The sequence below is a fragment of the Perna viridis genome, chromosome 10, assembly GCF_037379345.1.
Source record: "Perna viridis isolate PV_CMFRI_1.1 ecotype Kerala chromosome 10, ASM3737934v1, whole genome shotgun sequence".
NCBI lineage: Eukaryota > Metazoa > Mollusca > Bivalvia > Mytilida > Mytilidae > Perna > Perna viridis.
Window position 1 is genome coordinate 1240658 of NC_142454.1, and position 15624 is coordinate 1256281.

At 30.3% G+C, this 15624-nt stretch overlaps 1 protein-coding gene across 4 annotated transcripts in view; it reads right to left on the reverse strand.

Moving 5' to 3' along the window:
* Positions 1–15624, reverse strand: part of LOC148604084 (protocadherin-11 X-linked-like) — a 34630-nt gene that overhangs the window by 13327 nt on the left and 5679 nt on the right. The window contains exon 2 of one of the 4 annotated variants that reach the window (XM_088547774.1): positions 9636–9725. The gene's annotated coding sequence lies outside the window, so the exon portion shown is untranslated. Of the gene's footprint in view, positions 1–1674; positions 1813–9635; positions 9988–15624 lie in introns of those variants that run through there. The other 3 variants (XM_088547775.1, XM_088547773.1, XM_088547776.1) reach the window with 3 other exon arrangements.

The following is a 15624-nucleotide window of genomic DNA, read 5'->3' on the forward strand; positions in this document are numbered from 1 at the left end:
TTTTGAAGTTTGCTGGAAGTGTCACAATTTATGTCACAATATGTTATAACTTTACTCCGACTAAAATTGGACAATAACTTCCTGAATAAAAGTAAATGAATAGGGTATGAAATTTAAAGTGTTTGAATCCCATAAAAAATCTTATAGTGTATGAATTATTGAAAAGGTATAAATATACAGTACAAAACTGACATTTTATGGTAAAACATATTTATCACTTTAGTTACTGCATTCAGGAGGGTAAGAAGTAGAAAGACTTTCTTATATCTTAATTCAAATAAAAAATATATTAATCAGTAAACATTGAAAGACTTAAAGATAAATAGAACTGTAAAAAGTCAATTACTGAAATGACAGAGATTCTAAGACCGAAAACACTATATTAAAACACATGTAGATTATGATGTGTCAAACAACAAGGTATAAATCATATTTAGAAAAATTTTAGATGTAGACTGAATTATTTCAGGAAACGAGAGTGGCAGCAGGATTTGATATCTATTGAACAACCATATAAATCTATATAATATTTCTGAATCAAATGGTGGAAGGAAGGAGCCCATTCCAATTTCCCAAGAAAACTTATCATCAAAATTATGAATTCTAAAACCTGGTTCAACAAAAATGACAAAATTGTCAGATCACTACACACAATAACATCAAAATGAACCCCCCAGAATTTAAAGATCTTTTTTTGGCTCATTTGATGATTAATGTTTCAATAAATCATTCTTTAATCTGTCAAAATCATTTATACAAAATATCAAACATCAATTAAAAACCGTTTGCACCATATTTTTACATGAAGAGTAACAATAACCAACAATATCTCAATGATCCCCAAATTGAATGAAGACTACAATTAAACATTATATGAAGTAGGCCTGTAAAAACTTGGGAGTACATCTTTCAATTAATCTGAGGATTTAATAAAATGGTACAACCCATATTTTTAATTAAAAAAACTGAAAAATCTGACACAATGATAAATTATTCTTACATCTGTCCTTAACAAATGTATGTTGACAGCCCTGATATTCATGTAGAATTAAAAAATAATCTGTGGTCAGTGAATAAAATTTAGAAATTGGAGCTGGATATGTAATTATTTATGTAAATTGAACTCAATTATTTATCTAATCCCAATAACTTTTTAGAAGACATACAGATATGTGGCCACCCAGGATGGTTTTACTTGGATTACACAGTACCTATTTGGTAACAGGAGAATCACGATAAGCAAACTTTGCCACTGGCGCATGGCAAAAAAAACCAAAATCATGATGGGCAAGTCACAGTGAAATAAGGCTTGCCTACTGAACCATCTACTTTTGGATGCTTTTCTGTATAACATTTCATAAGGGCATGTAAACTTCACACTGGGCCAGTTCAGCATTGGCAAAACTTGCCCACTTGACCAGTTGAACTTATCTAACACTGCTAATGAGAGGCTTATTTGTACAGGAGATAGAAATTTTTCAGTATTCAAATGATGGGTATTTTTGAATTATAAATATATGACTTTAAATTGGGGATTACTTATACAGCTAACGCTACAAAGTAATATTAAAATGATTAAAAGCTTCAAAAGAAGCAGGCTTAAAAAATGACAGACAAAACAACTAAATACCTCGGTAAACAGTATTAATAACTATGCAGTAAATAAAAACATACCTATATGCCTTATACAACTACTACGGTCAGGTTATTAACTCCTTTATATTATAAATCCACAAATTATATGTTTACACCAGACATCAACATAAAATTTAAACTTCTCTAAATTTAAATCGACCAGAATCTTTTTCAACTATCCTTGTCAATAAGTGATATTAGATATTATAATTAGTATAAAATCTTCAACCAATCAGAATTCACAATCAATTCATGAATATAAAGTACCCTTTAAAGTATTTACTGCCTCCAAACACAGAATGTAACACTACATTTGTATTTTGTTAAAGTTTGTCGGTGTAAAGGAAAGGGAAACTAAATTTTTTTCTTTGAATTAATTTTCTTTCATTTTACAAATAATAATCCAGTATGCTATAGACAAAACATGGTTGGATTATTATTTACAATAGCAAGATAATGTTGCATTTCATTGCAAAAAATGATAATACCAAATTTTCTCTATACATTCCCAAAATATATATTTCTATAGATGTACAAAATGAAATTTTCTATGTCAGATTTAAAACATCTTCAAATTATTTAGGAAAAAGTTTAAATTTCAAATTTCAAAAATTTTCAAATGAATTACATATTATCAAAGGGTACCTGAATCATAAAAATTTCAAAGCATTTTCTGTCTTAAAGGGTAACTGATGTAGGACCTTTTTTTCCATTTAGACCCCTTAATGCAGTTCTACTACTACTATATAGTAATTACTTATCTAATCCAAGTTAATCTACTAAGAAGTCCATTCGTCAGATCTTTATCCTTCATAAGCTGACTTATTTTTATATTTATTTTTACCATTATATACAAACTCAGAGTTATACTAATGAATGATTAATACTATTTATTCAATGAGTTATTGCTCATGGGAAAATATAAGTATTTTATATTTTAAATAGTATTTTACTTAATCTCAGACCTTTCACAAATAAAACCTTTAAATATAATATATCTTGAAGACATGATAAAGATTAAAGTTTACAAGGCTCTGAAGTATAAACATTTATTGTACTTGTGAAATCAAAAGTACATTAAATGCCTCTAATCCTGCAATACACAGCACTAATTTACACAATATAATTTAAAAGAAAACTTAATAGAAACCCTCCTATAACCTCCAGTAAAAAATATCACAGAAGTATGGACTGAAGTGTTGACCCTGAATGAAAGATGCCTATCACTCATAAAACCTCTTCTAGATTCATTTTTAGTATATAAATGGTATAACCTAGTGTCAGCCTTAAAACAAGTGCCGTATGTAACACAAACAGGTCTGAATAAAGAGAGCAAAACTTTGTAAATAAATATTAGAATATAAATCTTAATCTTTGCCATTTAGAGACCAAAGAACAAGTCCATGTAAGACAAAATAAGACTCATCCTGATAAAGGTAGAATTAGTCTGACCAATCAGGAACCAGTCAGTCAAATGATACAAAATTAAAGTTTTAAGATATTGAAAAAAAGACTTAAATCATTCACTTTTTTTGCAATTGAGAAAAGAAGAGTTACACAATGTATTGGATGTCACTGTACTTGATAAAAGTAAACACTTTCCCACTTATTGTTTGTCATGATGGCTTTGGTTTAAACCATGATCCCCTTCCAAATAATTAGAGGGGAGGGGGGCATACTGCCATTAGACTATAAAGACAGTGTCACTAGCAGACAAGGGATGGTTATAGTTTTAAGTCCATATTTTGAAGTCCTATTGGTATCAACCCATCCTAAGATAAATGGTTAAAAAGTTCAATTGGGACAGTCACAATTTTCATGTATGTACTTTTCACTACAATAGGATATTACATACTGTTTCGTACATTGTAAAAAACACATTACAACATCAGACTTGTTGTAACAAAGTGTTGCTATAAGACAGAGATACCTATTCTCTGGAATTGTTCTTAGGTATCTTTGAATTCTCATCTTTTTTTAGAACAAAAAAGTACTGAGATTAGAACATTTTCTTCAATAAGACTTCATAACTCATGAAGAAAACTTGTTGAAAACAATTTGTCAATATATGAAGAATTAAAGTCAATTATATATTCATTGCAGATCAGTTTAGAATAAAATTATCACCATAAACAACAATTAAAATTTCAATACATTCCTGTCACTGCCATCCAAGTTAACTGTAGATTTTATCAGCTTTAGTTCTACCTTGATTTCAATTCCAACAGATAATATCTTTATATAATTAAACTCCTCTAATAACCTGGAATATAATTCATAATTGGTGTCAACTTTCTCCATTACAAAATCAAGTTTGATGATATATGGGTGTTTATGCTTTAACTATTCATAAAAGAACTTTATAAATAAAGTATTTATTAAAAAAGAACAAAAAACAAATCTAAACAGAAAGACAGCAGACTGTAGACTTTCAACATATACAATACATTCTCTACATGTGATCACTGCAAGTTTGCAACACAACCCTAAAATCCTGTAACAACTGAATAAAACACTATTAATAAAAATTACTCTGTTGGTATCAGATCTAATATTCTTTTATGTATGGTAACATATAAATTACTGAATCTGGTCAGGGAAGATTTTATCTCCACACAGGAGAATACACTTATTGAGGGAAAACATATCATACAATGGAAAGAGTTAATCAAAACCTTGAAAATTTACATTGATACCTGATTACATATCTAACTTTCCCTGGTATATGTATGGTAGGGGTTTTAATATTGTTCTCTCCAGCAGACTGATAAAACTGATAATGTTTTAATTGGGTGCTGTATATTTCATAGACATTGACTATGTTATAAACCACAAGCTGAAAAAAAGACCATTCCAGGCATGAAATAATACAAGACTATACTGATATCTGGGCTCTATGAGTACTGTCCAGACCTGTATTATCTGTATGGTCAGGTAGGACAATCAGTAATGTTCTATGAGCATTTCCATCAAATTTGTGTATTAAAGGCTTTGTTCATAAAAATAAAAGGAAAGAAAAAATATATTGTGTCCATTAAAAAGCATATGAGTATTCAGACTAGGTATACAAATGGGCCATCCTGCTGCCAATTCAAGATTTTCATCTGCAATCTCCTCTGTAATAAAACATTTCTTGTTCCAGTCTATTTACGTACTAGTAACCATATACACATGTTTAACTGATAGTTCATAATGTGATCAAGTAAAATGTATAGTTAGTAACTCACCAAAAGACCAATTCCTTATAAACGTAAAACATTTCTCTAATATCATATCTTAAAAATAAATAAGCCTTCAAATAGGTCTCTATCACATTTTAAAAAAGTGCAGATTTGAGAATGATTTACATTTAAAACAGATCTAAATAACAGATCAGATTTGTCAATGGCCAGAGAAAAACTAATCTCTTCAAAAGTTAATTCTACACAAGATGACATCTTTCCTTCATTTTTGACTTTTTCTTTCAGCTGTCGGCTGATCGGACTTCAAACTAGCACCCTTCATACATCTCAACAAGCTCAGCTTTGTTATAGAATTCTATACAACAATGAAATAAGGGAGGCTGTGGACATCAGGACACCCATAGTTCAACAATTATTATTGTTCTCCAAGATATTGAACTCTACATTCTTTAAGGTGGGTTTTAAGAATCCAAAATAAAGATTTAATCAGGTGGAAATATCGCATAATTCAGTGGCATTAACCCACTTGTATTTAATGACAAGTAAATCATGTTTAATTTGTCTCAGATAGCAGCAGGTTCTTCAGCTACTGAATCTATCATTGCAGACACAATTTACATACAAGCATTTCATAGAAAAAGCTACCGGTAGATATTAATATAAACAAAATTAAGCTTACCCAGTAACTTTTTCTTTATTCTGTAGTGAAAAATGTTATAAGACAAAACAAAGGAAAGAACTCCATATCCATGTGCAGTGTCATACTGCAGGTGAATTTAAAGTTCCTGAGGAAAATGTGACGAAAAAAATGTTGGAGATGGATATACAGAACATAATTCCCATAAAAATAAAGAATAAAAATTTCCTGATAATATGCACAACAAAATATAGTGTATTTGCTGCAAACCAAGTTTTATGAAATTCTGTTGAGAAATTTTAGATGAGTTGCAATTACAAGCTGATATATGATAGTTTTCAGTAAATAATTCAAAGGGGCAAAACTTCAGTAAAAATTATAGAATCAAAATTTACTGATTATATGCACATCAACATATAGTGTTCTTGCTACACATCAAGTTTCATGAAATTCATTTTAGCGGTTTAAGAGTAGAGGCAATGACAAGCTGATAAATGATAAATGGTAAATTTCTAACTTCAAAGGGGCATTACTCCAATAAAAATTAGAGAATCAAAGTTTCCTGACTATATGCACAACTATATATGGTGTTCTTGCTACTCTTCAAATTTCAGGAGTTTCTGTAATGTAGTTTCAGAGAAGTTGCGATGACAAGCTGAAGTGTTATGAACGAACAGACATACAGATGTACAGACAGAGGGACATAGTGACCCAACTTCTAGAGTTCTGCCCTTGTCAAGGCAGGTAACAAATAAATGTCATCTTATCTCTGGGGCCATTAACAAGCATTTTTCTAATGTCTAGACAATAACTTGACTAAAAATGAAGCAATGATAAAGCTATCCACTTTAAATTAAAGTTACATATTAAGGTTGTAAAAAGAGATCAAAATTTAGTTTTCACTTATGACTCAGTAAAAAAAAAATTCCCTCAAAATAACATTTTTTGTGTTGTTTCTTCAAAACTAAACACAATGAAAAATCTTAAGATATAAAGAACAATTATGGGTCATCAGTACTTTTTGTCTTTTTCTTGTTTTAACTTTTGTTATTATATATATTCTTTGTTGAGTGTGTCCCTTAGTCCCTTAATTACATTTTTTTTTTTCATTTCAGCCAGAATCTTGTTTCCCTTGATTACTCTTACCTCTATGGTCTATTTGTAGTAATGATGGCCATATTTTTTTTGCAAATCAAATATCCCCCTATCAGTTCTAAAGAGATCACCCTAAGAAACATTCAAGCCAAGTTTAATTGCAATTGCCACAGTGGTTTCAGAGGAGAAGATGTTTGAAAAAGTTTATGACAATGACAGATGCAAAGTGATAGCAATAGCTCACATGTGCCTGGCCAGGTGAGCGAAAAATGGATGGAAATATAATTTTTCAGCCTAAAATATACAAACAAAATGTGTCCATACAAAGAAAGTCACTGATGAAATCAAAACTATATATTTTACTCAAAATACAAAAATGGAAAGAAACTGATATGAACATGTAAGATAACATTTATATTACGTGACAGAACAGATTGACATTTTGTAACTTTTGCAAAAAAGGTCAAATTAAAGCACAAATAAAAAGAAAATAATTTTACATTCACTTTAATCTAAATGAATACTAGCCTTTTTCAATTAACTCATACATGTAACTAGATAACAGATTAAACAAGAATATAACAGGACTAAGATTTGAGACAATAATAATAACATTGTTAAACTAAAAACATTTCCACAAAGAAACAGATTCTGGTAACAGAGGGTATCACTAATCTCTTATTTTGTCAATTACAACAATGCTCCACTATGTCAAGTAATGACATCTCACTGAAACATATTCTATAAAGTTAATATGATTTACAGTCAATTATTAACTGTTTTGGAATTAAATACATGTATATAGAAATCTGACAGATTAATTTATTCCAAGTGTAAATAGCATTTAAGCAAACGACCTGAAAATTAAACAGAGTTTAAATTTATATTTTTTCTGTTTAAATTCCATCTGTGTATGTTTAAGCAGTATCATTTTAAGAAAGCCAAACTGAGGACAAAACTCAAAACCAAAGGGAAAAGGGTAGACAACTCAAAATATCCTATAAATTTACTTATTTAAAAAATAATAAATCAATGTATAAGCTCAATTGAGTCTTTCATAACATCACTTTTTGCACCCAGTAAACATGCATACCAAATTAAAACACATCCGAGACACTATGACTAACTCTGATCATATTAAATTTGAATATTTATGGTTTGTTAATAAATTGTTTCCCCATGGATAAAATATCTGTTGACACCAAAGACTAGGTGAACTACTAATATCATCAAATAGTCATTGAAATGTCATTAAGGTAATTCAGATTGATACAAACTTCAATTGTCAAACATCTGATGCACATACGTGTCAATCCTATAAAAAGTATGAAAAGTACAGTAAATTGTGTATAAAGACAATGTACAGCTGGTGTATGAAAACACAGATTACAAAGGTTGAATGATCAGGCCCATAACTAGAAATCTGGGGGGGGTTGAAATTTTTTATTCCTGGCTTTACTAGTTTCAAAATCTTGTTTCTCAACAGTTTTTGCCATGTTTTTTTTGTTTCCATAGGAGGGGACAGTGGAAGTCATAATATTCCCCCTCAACCCAACTGTCTACTGGTATGATATAGGGTATGCAATATAGGGTAGACGATATAGGGTTTAAACAAACACTTATAATGCATATACAAAAAAGTTATATTTTAATCTAAATATATGAGATAAAAAATTCAACAATCAAGTCACTTCTAGATCATTTTAAAGGACTACTGTGATGGTACTTTTATTTGTGGCTATCAATATTCATGGATTGCAGACAAATCGTTGGTTCGTGGATTCTTAAATTTGTGGTTTGATATTTCCCTCAGTACAAATTAACAGAATATATGTATTTTGTTGGGAATTAAGTTTCTTTGTTTGAAACAATCATGAAATCCATGAAAATTGGTACCCCACAAATATTAGTACTTTCACATGTGTAATATATCTGAACAGAATCCTTGGAAGGATGTTGATCCTGAGGTCAGACCAGTTGAGAATCCAAGGGTTGGAAATCACTTTAATCAAATTTTGATTGTGCAAAATCACATGCAGGGCAAACAAGAGCAAATGATAGCCTACAATCTGTTGTATTATAAAATGCTGAATCAAAACACCACCTTTCAAAATTACTGGAAATGTACTGGTCATATGGCAATAAATGTTACACAAAATCCCTTGGCAACCCAAACATTTGCAAAAGATCTACAAACTATAGGCATAAAAATAACTGCATTTTTATAACTTTATCTTCAGTCCCTTTAACAACAAAGCAAAATTATAGATGTCAACTATCTTAAGGGAAGGTTGCATAATATGGTTTACAAATAAATCAGTTTATCAAATCAGTTGGTGGAGAACTGTATAAACTTCTGAACAGAAGGAGAAACATCATTACTTTAAACTTTATTAAAAATATTTTAACTATTTGTCATAAGTCATAACTCTAAGCCAGATTCGATAGATACAGTAAATAAAATGTTTCAAAGATAATGATTTAAAAGCATTTTTAAATGATACAGACATATGAATACACTTTTTATAATTGATTGAGTCATAAAATTGAATATTGTTGTCAAAAATGAATATGGTTATGGGCTATTTACTTAGAATATGAATGGGAACTTCCCCTTCTATTTTTTCACAGAAACATGCAGTTGATTAGCACTTATAATAGACGAAGTGTATCATCATCACTTACAATTTCTATGTGTTCTCTCAGATTAAAACATTTAAACATTAGTATAAAAACAGAACATACCATAAAAAGGGTAATTATTTCACAATTTTGTCAATCATAAGGAGAATTAAAATTTAATAGTTTTTACTATTCAAATTGATATTTTGCAAAATGTATGCTCTTAATATGCAGTGAAAATTGAGTAAACTTTCCTTTTTGTGCTTAGACAAGTCATACAAATCAAGCAAAATAAAAAAACAACTTGCAAAAAAAACCTCACTGTATGGTAGTCTCATTTAAATGCTAAGATTATGTAGCTATTTTACCATTTATGATGTGTAATACAGCTCCTTACAGCACACCACTGTAACAATAAATACTTGACATGATAAACCTGACACCTATTGGACTAAAATTCTAACCTTTATAACCACTATCCGGCCTTCTATCACACAGACAGGTCATTAAATTCTTCTGCTTTTCTTGTCTCCTTGTATGAACATTTAAGGAGCCTGTAATTTAATAGGAAAACTGATAAAAGCATGTAATCAAATTTCTAACTTCACTAAATATTTTGACATAAAACAACCTCCCTGTGGCCAAAGATGAATCCTTTTCTGTTGGCAAAAAAAAAAAAAAAACAGATATGGAAAAAAAAAATATAGGGCTGACATAACGTAAGGCCCCTTATGTCAGTAACAAATGAGTCTGGACCACTATGAAGCTATTATTCAGAAGTTTTACAATGACACATGATTGACCCTAGAATTTCCTTTTGACCACCCATTATTCATGTCTGTCGACAATAGTGTTACAAATCACAGATGTGATGTATCTTTAAGGAAATATATTAACTATATCATTATTTCATATTTGTTTTTTGTACCATAACAAGACAAACTATTTGTTTCATAAAAGAATACAACTTCTATAAAATGACAAAGTACAGTAGAAATATACAAAGACAAATATGTTTATGAAGACTAGTCCATGATAGCAATGGGAGATGTAAAATCTAATATCTTAAACCTTTGTAGGTGTTTAAGTTAATGTCAAAAGCATTTTAAACTTGTGCAATTTTAACAGACTCTTAGTATCCTAAATAGTAGACTTCTTTGCAGCTTTTGAAAAGGACAGGGTAATTCAGGACCGGTAAAAAGGCACCTAGCCTGTTTGAGGCAAATATGAAGGCACATCGTGCATTAACATCTAATTAGGTAAAATACACAGAAAGTTCATGGGGCTTATGAAAGGATAGGATACATACTCTACTAAAACCATCTGTAAGAATATATACAAAATTCTTATGTGTCTTTGGTAGAAGTATCTTTCATGAAAATTGACACCTCACAACAGCAGCCAAAGTTAGTGTGGTATTAAGTAAACAATAAGATCTCCGTGGCTCATATATTGAAAAGTATCATGGTAGCCCAAATGTAGAATAGAGGGGGTTCTAGGGATTATAACCTTCTTTTATTGTTTGTTAATTTTTGGCCAAATATAGGCGAAATTGAGCAAATGACGGCCTGGGACAACCCCTCCCCCTTTTATAAATATATGGATCCTTCCCTGAAACCATCATACAATTAAGATATTTTAACTATTGACCTGTATCCAAAAGCTTGAGACAATACTAATCTGACATGCTTTCAAAATAATTGGATGTCTCTTCATTATGCAAGAAATAACACAGTACAGTTCTATGTAAGAACTCTGATTTTTGACACTCTGTAATCACCTGTCTAATTAATATAATCCTTTAACAAAATATTGTTCACACCATGAAATCACCTAACATGTGTAATAGAGACAAGAGTATCTAGACTCATACTTTGTCAAGAGCACTTAAGTGTTTGAGTCCACACAGTGACAAACAATGCTGCCACTACACGTAGGAGGAATTACACCAACTAAAACTAGACATCTATAATACAAGAAGATGGCCAGTCAATAGTAAATATGATGATTATCTGGTAATTCATAATAGTCTAACATACTCCATGGTAATAAGTAAGAATTCAAACATGTATGTTCTATTTATAACATCTTATACTTTACTGTCTATCTTTAATAACACCAATTATTTATGCCTGTAAAAGTAGTGACTGGTTGTACATTTTTGACGTGAAGCGCTTCATTGAAAATGTGCTATGGTCAAGGCTTTTACACGCTGATGAAACATAAGAAATCTTCCATTATTATATAGAAGCAAAATAATTTTTTTTTTAAATCAAAATGGTAGCAGTTAGGTATGTACATGTATGCGACTCACAGTTCTTCATGTACTTGATTAACAATAATTTATAGGTTAGAGCAGACATCTCTAAAGTCCTGATGGCATTACAGAAAGATTACCAACATACAAAAGTATATTCAAATATCCAAATAAGACAAGTCAATAACACTAAGAACTTGACATAAGGTCATATTAACTTCTATGTACAGAAATGTTGATCAATTCTTCTAAACACTAATTTAGTGTTGAACAATACCAGAGTAGTTACCCGGACTAGACAACCCAGATGACCTGCCCCTCACCAGCCTAAGATAACAAATAGTGCTTGTTTAGTAAATATATCCAAAAGTAGATTGCCTTAGGCTGTTTGTTCTTACCCACTTCTTTACAAATGATACAAAAATTATCCATAAATTGTAGCAGAAATGGATGAATGTGAAGAGTTTTAGTGAATTAATTTCAGTTGGCACTGACTGGCATTAAATAATTCAATAAATCAACAATTTTCTTCACAGCAAGATGAAAATTATGTGTAATATGTAGCCACCTGCTACAAAGAACGTAACTTCTGTCATCATAATAATTTGTTGGATGGAAAAACACATAGGCAACAACTCTGAACTTCATATGTGGTATCATATTTATCAAAATTTGCAGTATTACAAATCCAAAATGCCTAAAACACTGAGGCTTCATTCTTTGTATTGTACATGGTAAAACCTTGACTTCCTATTTCAATAATTTGGTTGTGGTTATTTCTTTCAAACACTGCTGACGAGATGTTATATGGTATGTAAGTCTTGTTGTAGTTTCATTTTCTTTACCGGAATTTTTGATACAGAATGTATTGAAAACTGCAGACCGATCTGCATTTTATTGTTTACTTCCAGGTCCTCAAAACACTGTATAACAATGCAAAATCTTCTATTTTATGTTTTTTCTAACACTTTTATTATGTAGAAACAGATATTTGTCATTTTTTATTGATATTTTTTACACAAAAAGATGTTTTGCCTTTAACCCTGAACTCAATGCTCTCTAAATAACTTATCTCCATGCTTTTGAATGGTAGACTAGGACCCATTCTCGTAAAATCACGGAGTCACATGATGAGACTTACATACCCTATTCCTTGAAATATGTGTACAGCATATCGACATTTACAATATATATGACTGGTATTTTTGTATTTGTTTGATAATTATACACTAGAGAATAAGATATTTTTGCATTACAACTCTGTACTAGAGACCTTTTCATTAGAAGAAATACATATTATGGGGTTTCCTATTGTCAAAATAACAATCTGATTTCTTATCAAAAACTACATTTTTTTACAACCATATACAAATGTATTTTCTGTAGTTAGACAACCTCATATTTTTAAAAAAGTTTTACAATTTTATTTGTAACTTATGGTTACAGACCACCAATTCAACCAATGAGCATTTGGAACGTACGCAAAAATAGTCCTACACAGAAATTACCCCTGTTCCTCATAGTGCTGTGAAAAAAGTTCTCATCTCATTTAAAAAATTTAAACAGTTTCTGAAAGGAAAAACATTTCTGTACATTTTATAGGTGAGCTGACATATGTAGAATCATGCTGATATATAGTCCTCTGCAGGTTAAAGTTAAGGTAAAGTCCAGAGAAGCCATTGAATATTGTGAAATTAGCATAGAAGCCTATGGGAAGTGGAATTAGTGGTTTTTAGCCTTATCTGATCCTAATTATATACATATTTCTAATAAACCAACCTCCTTTCTATAGCTAAGTTTTTCTACTACTTGCTAAATATTTTTTATCATGACCATATTGTACAATGTAAAAAATAACAATACATAAAATGTAGTCAATATGTTATCAGCCATCAGCATCTACTTAAAGGTAATGGTTACATATCAAAGAGGATACTTTAACATTAAAATATCATTTCTTATCCATTACTCATTAAACATTCACAGTTTCTGATGTGTCTATACAATTTGATAAAATCTTTAAAGTTTGGTGGATCTTGTTAAATGGCCCTTACATAAAAAACTAAATTCACAAACTTTATGGACAATTATTTCCTTTAAAGGGTCATAATCATATGAAATTAACTACTTTACTATTTTATTATAAGAAGGCGTTTAAAAGAAATTTTTGCTACTCTAAAAATTACCACCTTTAAGTATTAAATTAGATCATGATTGTAAAGTACTTCAACTACATGTATAACGAATAAAATGAAAACATTGATCAAAATTCAAATATGGGGGAAAGCTAAGACAAATGAAAATCCTAAAATAAAATACAAGCTGGGCTATGAGTTGTTTGTCTTATGCTGACATTGGACCAAACAACAAGTTTTTCAGAGACAATTGATTAAAACCATGTAAGGTATAATCTACTCAAAAGGTCAATTAAGTCTAAAACAATCTACCTCACCAGTCACTGAGAGGGCTGCAGGGGTCAATAACCTCACCAGTCATTGTGAGGGCTGAAGGGGTCATTAAGTTAAGGTTAAAACATTACACAAAATGATCAAGTTGTCTGGGTGCAATATATGCTAAAATTAAGTACAGGATGCCTACCCTACCAGTGCACTTTGTCCATACTCCCAGTTTTCAGTGGGATCAAGGTTGCTCAATTTTTGTTTCTGTGTGTGTTCTATTCTATTTGTCTAATTCATTGTGTACTTATGTTTTTGTTTCTAGATTTTGTCACAAGATCGTCAATATCCTGTTCCTCATTCTTATCGTAATCTACTTGATTTTAATTAGAGATTGCTTAAGTTAAAGTTAGTTATATCTTCACATTTATTTTTAATTCAAAATATGTAAATTAACCCAATAATGAGAGTGAATAAGCCAACAACATGAAGTCATCATTTACCAATAAAATATCCATAGGTCAAAATGATGCAACTATAACTTCACTTTTCATTTCATCTGTTTCCAATCAAACAGGTGAAAATTAATAGGATTAGTTACAGTTACTGAGTGAGGTTTACATTAACATTTCTTAAACCATTGAAGTAATAAATAGTCATGATATAACAGACATTACATAAGAATTGGACTGCATCTCATATTAAGTGGACATTATAAGTTCAAAAACATAATTTAGTTGGTGCTGTCAAATTGAGGTTTAGTTCCTACTGTTTTATGGTGTATAAACCATTATTGCTAACTTTAATCTACAAATGATAACCTTAACACCAACAAATAACCATTGTAGAAAACATAAAGGGAACATAGAGCCTGTCTGTAAACATTCAACAAGCAACAAACTATACAAAGCAGCAATAAACAGACCTAAAGTTCTTTTCAGAGATTACTAATAAGAAATCCAATAAAGTCACTTCAAAAAACAATTTAATTGATTTACATCCTGTTTCAATAAGAAATAAAGCTCTTTCTGATAACAACTGTGACCAGTTCTATATAGAACAATTTGTAGTTAAAATCATTATATTGCCATCTAGACAAGACTGGGTGTGTTTTATGGACAGGTACAAAAAATCAAATTCAAATTCCTTTCATTCATTTCTTAATAAAAGCTGTGCTGTAAGCACTTGAAATGACTGTGTAGTGCTGCTGAAGGCTAAGGATTTTTGGAACTTTAATGGGTCTAGAGGGTATACGATTATATCATATGTCAATGGAAAGATAAATCAATGTAGTTTTTGAATATCATTCTTTTCTAACTGAAAAGTGGTAAAGTTTTCTGCTATTTTGCATTAATTAGAGGAGAGGTCAAAGATCAATCGACCCCAATACACTTTGATAAGTGATTTAAGTGAAATCGTTCATGGTAGGTATCTGAAAACAAGTAAAATATAAGAGATAATAAGACACTGTATAATATTACAATGTATATCTAAGTATTCTTTACTGAATAACAAATGAAATAAACACAGTTCTCAAATCGATCTGCAACATGGGCTTTGCAAAATGAGTTTGAAGTTGCAAATTTTCACATATATAAACTATTAATTGTACTAAACACAGAATTGTTTCCGGACTGTTTTATGAGTAGAGACACATGTAAAGTATCGAGTCTACCTTATGTTTTGATGAAAACACTTCAGGTTTTGAGATTTATTTTTATACATACAAAAATCATACATATATTTTTGGTTGCATTTGTCTTTGTATGCTTGGACTTCAAATAAAATGTTAAAGATTTA